This window comes from Ictalurus punctatus, chromosome 22 (assembly GCF_001660625.3).
Source record: "Ictalurus punctatus breed USDA103 chromosome 22, Coco_2.0, whole genome shotgun sequence".
Taxonomy (NCBI): Eukaryota; Metazoa; Chordata; class Actinopteri; order Siluriformes; family Ictaluridae; genus Ictalurus; species Ictalurus punctatus.
Genome location: NC_030437.2, coordinates 5880082 through 5886894, shown reverse-complemented (window position 1 = coordinate 5886894; position 6813 = coordinate 5880082).

The following is a 6813-nucleotide window of genomic DNA, read 5'->3' as shown; positions in this document are numbered from 1 at the left end:
ACTAGGCAAAAAAAGTCTTAGAAAAAAAGTGCCGATACTGGCTGACCAGTAGAGTTACAATTCTTTAAAAAGCTCAAGGAAAGACAGCAATCTTAAATATATAATTATCACTTTTATGTAGATTATTTTTTTTTTTAATCTCTATTGGGAATTTAAAGTCCTTGATTAGCTTAATACATTCAAAGGATTAAATTAAAGTCTATAACAAAAAGCAATATATTTTTCTAGTTGTCTTGAGTGTATTTTAGATTCATCATGCCACAGTGTCTGTTTTATTGAATATTGTGTTTCAGATATAATGTCTTTAAAAAAAAAAAAAAAAAAAAAAAAAGATGCAAGAATGAAAAGTTGAGTTCGTAATTCAGAATTCAACCTGGATGTTTAATATGCAAGAAATAACAGTTTCAGGTACAAATTTGATCAAAATAAATAATAATAATAATAATAATAATAAAAAGACATAAAACATGACTTGTTTAGTACAGGACTATTAAAGTATAAAAATTAAACATATGCCAAATAAAATCCAATTAAAAATAAATAAATTAACTTAAATAACTTATGAATTCATAATCAACAGATAAGTTAACAGTCCTATCTGGACAACCATTGTATGAGAAGCTCTAAAAGGCTCATCACGCTGCAGTATTTCTCATAATCTCCATCACTTTCCTTGAAGGCCACGCCACACTTCTTCACTTCAGACTCAGACTTGCAGAGATTTTTTTGAAAGAACTGAAGGTACTGGCTGATTGCTTGAAGTTGTTCAGTCACGAGACTCTGAATGTCCAAGTCAGTTGCCTCAGTAAAGTAAGTGCCAAAGATGGAGACAGCCTCGCAGGCAGAGATATCGTTCTTCATTTCGGTGAGACACCCTACGGTCTGGACCGACCTTGGCTCCTCGCGAATACAAATTGATTCATTTTGCTGTTTGAAAACATGCAGATCATCAGGCTTTGTACAGGAATTAAATTCATTATCATTCATCTTTTATGGCTAACTTGAGCAGTCAAGTAGGAACGATCATGATTTACCCCTTAACCGGAGCGTCAGCTTTCCGTCTCACACAACTTCAGCATTTATACTGTACACAGTCTGTTAAGAGCTGATTAAAATTGTTACTCACCAGTTCTCTGAGCACTTTATGAGCCATTGTTTTCAATTCGTGCCTTGCTGCTATCATAGCTCTGGAATTCATGCCTTCAGTTATGAGAAGGAGTGTGAATAAAACTGTAAGAGAGGGCGTTTTAATGCCGGTGAGTGTTTCTTTACAAAGGCAGATCGAAACTTCTACAAAGCGTCTTGTTGCTTTCGCAAAATGAAGCTTCCTGCATTTAAAACTCAAGAACCATTTGGGTCATTTTCATCAATACATTCATTCTGAAGATTCGATAAAAGTCGAACGTTGTTCATTTTAATACAAGTGCTAAAATTGACACTGCTGTACAAACTAGAAGTGATGTCATTTAAAAATAAAACAGTTTTACTGAACAACCGAATAATGCGGTAATCCACTAATGGAATATAACCTTGGTAGAGTTTCGCATCGTTTCACAGCTACAGATTTTACAGAGACCCTACAAAGTACAACAACGTGCACTTACCAGTAGCTCGGAGATTATTTCTGGCCGCCATTATGAGAAGCAACGATATGTGCATTGATTTGCTCAGTACAGATTGAAGGGGTTCCCTCTGTATATAAGCAGTTTTCTTGCTCATCACTTTGATAACATCTACAATGTGACGAACGCTTGGCTGCTTGGGGTTTTTGATTTCAATTTTTCACCTTATGACCCATACTGCAAAAAAACAAAAGTGGGTTTTTCTAAGAAAACGACCCAAAAACTAGTGTGTAAAGGTCAGAATTGCGAAGCTCGGTTCTTCAGGACGCTACGCTAGGGTTTAATTGCACATTTATAAGACCAATATTACAGGTCAGGCGTTGCAATAATACAGGGTTAAGGCCAAACTTTCACATTTAAATGAATGTTTTTAATATAAACAATCATGAGTAATAAAGATTTTAATAAATTGTGCGTAGAATTTTTTTTTTTTTTTTTTTACGTGTAATTTTAAACTTCACTTTAATCGTAATTAACTATTACTTGGAAGTCATGAATAATAACGTAAAAGTGGGTCGACATTTTCGGCAGGCAGCGTTTCAAAAGAAAAAGCGAGACTGCCACAGCAGCTAAATAGATTTTACTTGTGTTTCTTCACAATTCGAAAGAGACCAACTCCTTAAATTAATAGCATTTTAAATAGCGTTCACATGAAGCTCTGTTCATAGCGGGGTTTACTTTAATATTTTTCAGGTCTTCTACAAGAACATCTTTCCGAATAATTTGGAACTGCTAAAAAAGAAGGGAGGTGCATATGTGTGTATCAAAGGATATAAGTTTACCAGTGGTAAATTCAATAGATTGTATATGATTTATTAAAAATTTAATAGTAAATGAGTGAATGAATGAATTAATAACCTCAGATACCTATGGGCGGAAATGTAATGAAAAATGTCTGCAGCTTAAACTGACCCTCTTAGACTTGTGCTGGTGAGAGAGGGAACGCTCATTAAACGAGATACACCTGAGACTAATGGTTATGCGAGTATAAACAGTAAGGATCAGAAAAGGACCCTACCCCCCTCCCCCAAAAAGACAAACAATTCTAGCATGTATAATACGGTGGGGTGGTCGAAAGTCTGAGAGTGCTAGTGAAAATGCTTCTATTTTGAATTATTTTCTAATTGAATACAGCAACTTTCATCAAAATTGATATTACTGACAACAACTTGAGTGAAAAGTAGAATCTTTGAAATGCTGATGTGAATTTCAGAGGTTCTTCGTATTTTCTACATGGCCTTTTTGCGCCGATGACGGTGTGCACTCGAGCTGGCACGGACTCCACAAGATCTCCGCGCAAGAAGAGATTCGACATGAAGATCTGACCTCTTGTGCAAAACAGTACGGTATGGTGTCAGACTTTTGAACCCTGCTGTATGTCATAGATCTGAACAAGCAGCCATCAGGTTCAGTCCAATCCAATGATTGGATCCAGTGTCCTTCCTATTCACATAAAGACTTCTATATTGCATGTCTTAGTGGGCATTTGGGCAGCGTGGTGGTGCAGCAGGAAGTGTTGGTGCTGCTTCACAGTTCCAGTGTGCTGGATTTGATCATGAGCTCGAGTTATTGTCTGTGCAGAGGTTCTGTGCCTGTGGTTTTCATCAGGGTTCCCTGGTTTCCTCCCACATCTGAAAAGCATGCTTCTGGGTGGATTGACTATTCTAAAGTGTCCTAGGTGTGAACAAGTGTGTGAAGTTACTCTCACCAACCACTTTTTTAGGATCACTTGTACACCTGTTCATTCATGCATTTATCCGATCACATGTGGCAGCAGCTCAATGCATATAATCATGCTGTTACAGGTCAAGAGGTTCAGTTAATGTTCACATTAGAATGGAGAAAATGTGATCTCAGCATGGTTGTTAGTGCCAGATGGGTTTTAGCAAAAACAAACAAGCAAAAATATATCCAGTGAGCGGCAGTTCTGTGTAGAATGGCCAGATTGGTTTGAGCTGTCTGTGGTAACTCGGATAACCACCCTGCAACCAAATTCAGCACAAAAGCATCTCTGAATGCCCATACAGGCAGATGAGCTACAACATCTGAAGACCATAATCAGGTCCAAGAACAGGATTCTAAAACTAAATGGACACAAGTTAACTGAAAATGGCCAGTTGAAGATTGAACAAATACCAGGTGATGTTTGACAGAAGAACTGTCTTCACCATTTTCTTTTACTGTTGTTCAGACAGACGTAAGTGAGCAGCTCCTACATAGGAGCAGCTTTGATCCAGTATCTCATGAGGAATGCTTGGAGATCGTTTGGGCAGTTGAGAAATTTGGGTCTTTTCTGGTCAGGAATAGGTTTACAATGATTACAGATCATGCTGTAGTTTTATTTATTTATTTTTTTTGGAGGGGGGGTTAAAACAACCTAGGTTGTCATAATGTCTAATTAGATAATCTATTCCGTTGCAAGGATTTGATTGAAGGTTTTTATTATACCAGTCACTGTAAAATAGTCCCCCATTCATTGTCATGCAGTTCATCCACATTACCTGTCAGTCTGACTCTTGACCCCTGGTGCCCTAGGGGTAGAGAGGTCATGCTTACATGTCAAAAAAGGCTACAAGAGTTCAGGTTTACTCTCACAATTACGGGCTAGTGATATCTCTGTTTACTGGCACCCTGTCCAGGGTGTACCCCGCCTTGTGCCCGATGCTCCCTGGGATAGGCTCCAGGTTTCCCGTGACCCTGAAAAGGAGTAAGCGGTAGAAGATGGATGGATGGACGGATGGATGGACGGATGGATATCGCTGTTTCAGCTTGTATAAGTGTTTGGATAGGTGAAAAATAGGTACAAGAAAATGTAGGGATTTCCCCTAGGAGTTCCTATCATTTAACTGAAATCCTGAAAACCATACTCTTTCATTTTATTTAGTGCTGATTTCTGTTAAATCCAGAGATTGTTAACGTTGGCTGTCTGAAAGTGGATTGCGATATTAGTTTTTTTGTCACGTCTGTAGATACAAGAATTTCAATGTAAAGCTTTCTAGTGCTAGAAAACAGATTTTAAAGATTTCCCGGTAATTACGATATAACCCACTCACTCAGTTTGTGATCTTGATCCAGTTATACCTAGACTATTCATTATTTTGATCAATTTATGACCATGTGCTTCAAGTGATTAAGGACCTTTCTTACCTCAAAGAAAAGAAAGAAAGAAAAAAAATATATATATCGCCTTCATAATGTGACGCTGAATGGGTTTTTGTTAATCACAGATACTATTTCTATGTTAATATGGAGCAACAATATTCAGATGGTTTTATCAGTGTTATTTTAGACGTTGCATGGGTATTTTAGGAAGAATATAAGGAAAATATTTAACTTGCTGATTCATGATGTGGAAAGAAACAGATCTTGTCTGACTTCCCCCATTCGTATTGAAGCATCACACTGAGATAAGAGTGATTTGTCAGGCATTAGTATTAATGTTAATACCAGTAAATATCTAGTGTGGGGGAATTTGCATGCCTCATTTTATATGCTCAAGTGAGAGTCTCTTGGTTTTATGGCTAAAGTTTTCCCTAAAAAAGGAGACAATATCAAAGACCAGCCTTATTGCTGCACTGAAGTACATTAGCAAGTTTTATAAGTGGTATATGCAGGTAAAATGAAATCACAATATATTTGTTAATTCCTTTGTACAATACACGTCAATGTACTTACTTGTAACGCTCTTGTTTCTGGATGAGTTCAAGAATTTCACCATTGCGTCTGGTTTATCAAAACCGTAGAGCACTTTATTTAAACAGAAATAAATCAGAAGTAAATGAGGTTTCACACTCCCGTTCAATTTCATCGTGTTAAGTCAATGTTGTAAGTAATATTTCACAATATTTTGCATTTCAAATAGTCCTCCACATGTACTGCGTGGAAAAGCTGGCTCAGCACTACATGAACGGCAAAAGCCAAGTGGGTGTAAATGACCTCATATAACATTAAGAAAACTCTAATAAATAATATTTTCAAAAATCAATAATAATAATTAGGCTAGCTCAAAGAGTAAAGGAGTCTACATGTTGATCCCTCATTTCAGGTAAACCGTAGTTGTGTCTAAAATGTTGCATAAGATTAATTTTAATAGACACAATTTTTAGTATTTCAGTCCAATATTACTCTTATTATTATATTAATACTCTTAATATTATAATATTACTCTCTCTCTCTCTCTCTCTCTCTCTCTCTCTCTCTCTCTATATATATATATATATATATATATATATATATATATATATTTAATGTGTATTTCTTTCTTTTTTTTAATGGATGACTTGGAGCAAAATATTCTGAAAAGCAACCAATAAGTGTCCAGCATAGGTGGGAATGCTTTTAATACTGTTTAAAAAGCATCTCAGGAGGATTCCTCAAAAATTGGTTAAGAAAATGCCAAGAATACATTTCTGAAAATTCTAGGCTAAAAAAAATGAAATAAAGAATGAGTGTGTCTAAACTTTTGACCTGTAGTGTGTGTGTGTATATATAGTATCTCACAAAAGGGAGTACACCTCTCACATTTGTGTAAACATTTGATTATATCTTTTCACTGAAGAAATGACACTTTGCTACAATGTAAAGTAGTGAGTGTACAGCTTGTGTAACAGTGTAAATTTGCTGTCTCCTCAAAATAACTCAACACACAGACATTAATGTCTAAACCGCTGGCAACAAAAGTGAGTACACCCCTAAGTGAAAATGTCCAAATTGGGCACAAAGTGTCAATATTTTGTGTGGCCACCATTATTTTCCAGTACTGCCTTAACCCTCTTGGGCATGGAGTTCACCAGAGCTTCACAGGTTGCCACTGGAGTCCTCTTCCACTCCTCCATGATGACATCACGGAGCTGGTGGATGTTAGAGACCTTGTGTTCCTCCACCTTCCGTTTGAGGATGCCCCACAGATGCTCAATAGGGTTTAGGTCTGGAGACATGCTTGGCCAGTAAATCACCTTCACCCTCAGCTTCTTTAGCAAGGCAGTGGTCGTCTTGGAGGTGTGTTTGGGGTCATTATCATGCTGGAATACATGCTGGGACCATGTTCTGCTTCAGTAGGTCACAGTACATGTTGGCATTCATGGTTCCCTCAGTGAACTGTAGCTCCCCAGTGCCGGCAGCACTCATGCAGCCCCAGACCACGACATTCCCACCATCATGCTTGACTGTAGGCAAGACACACTTGTCTTTG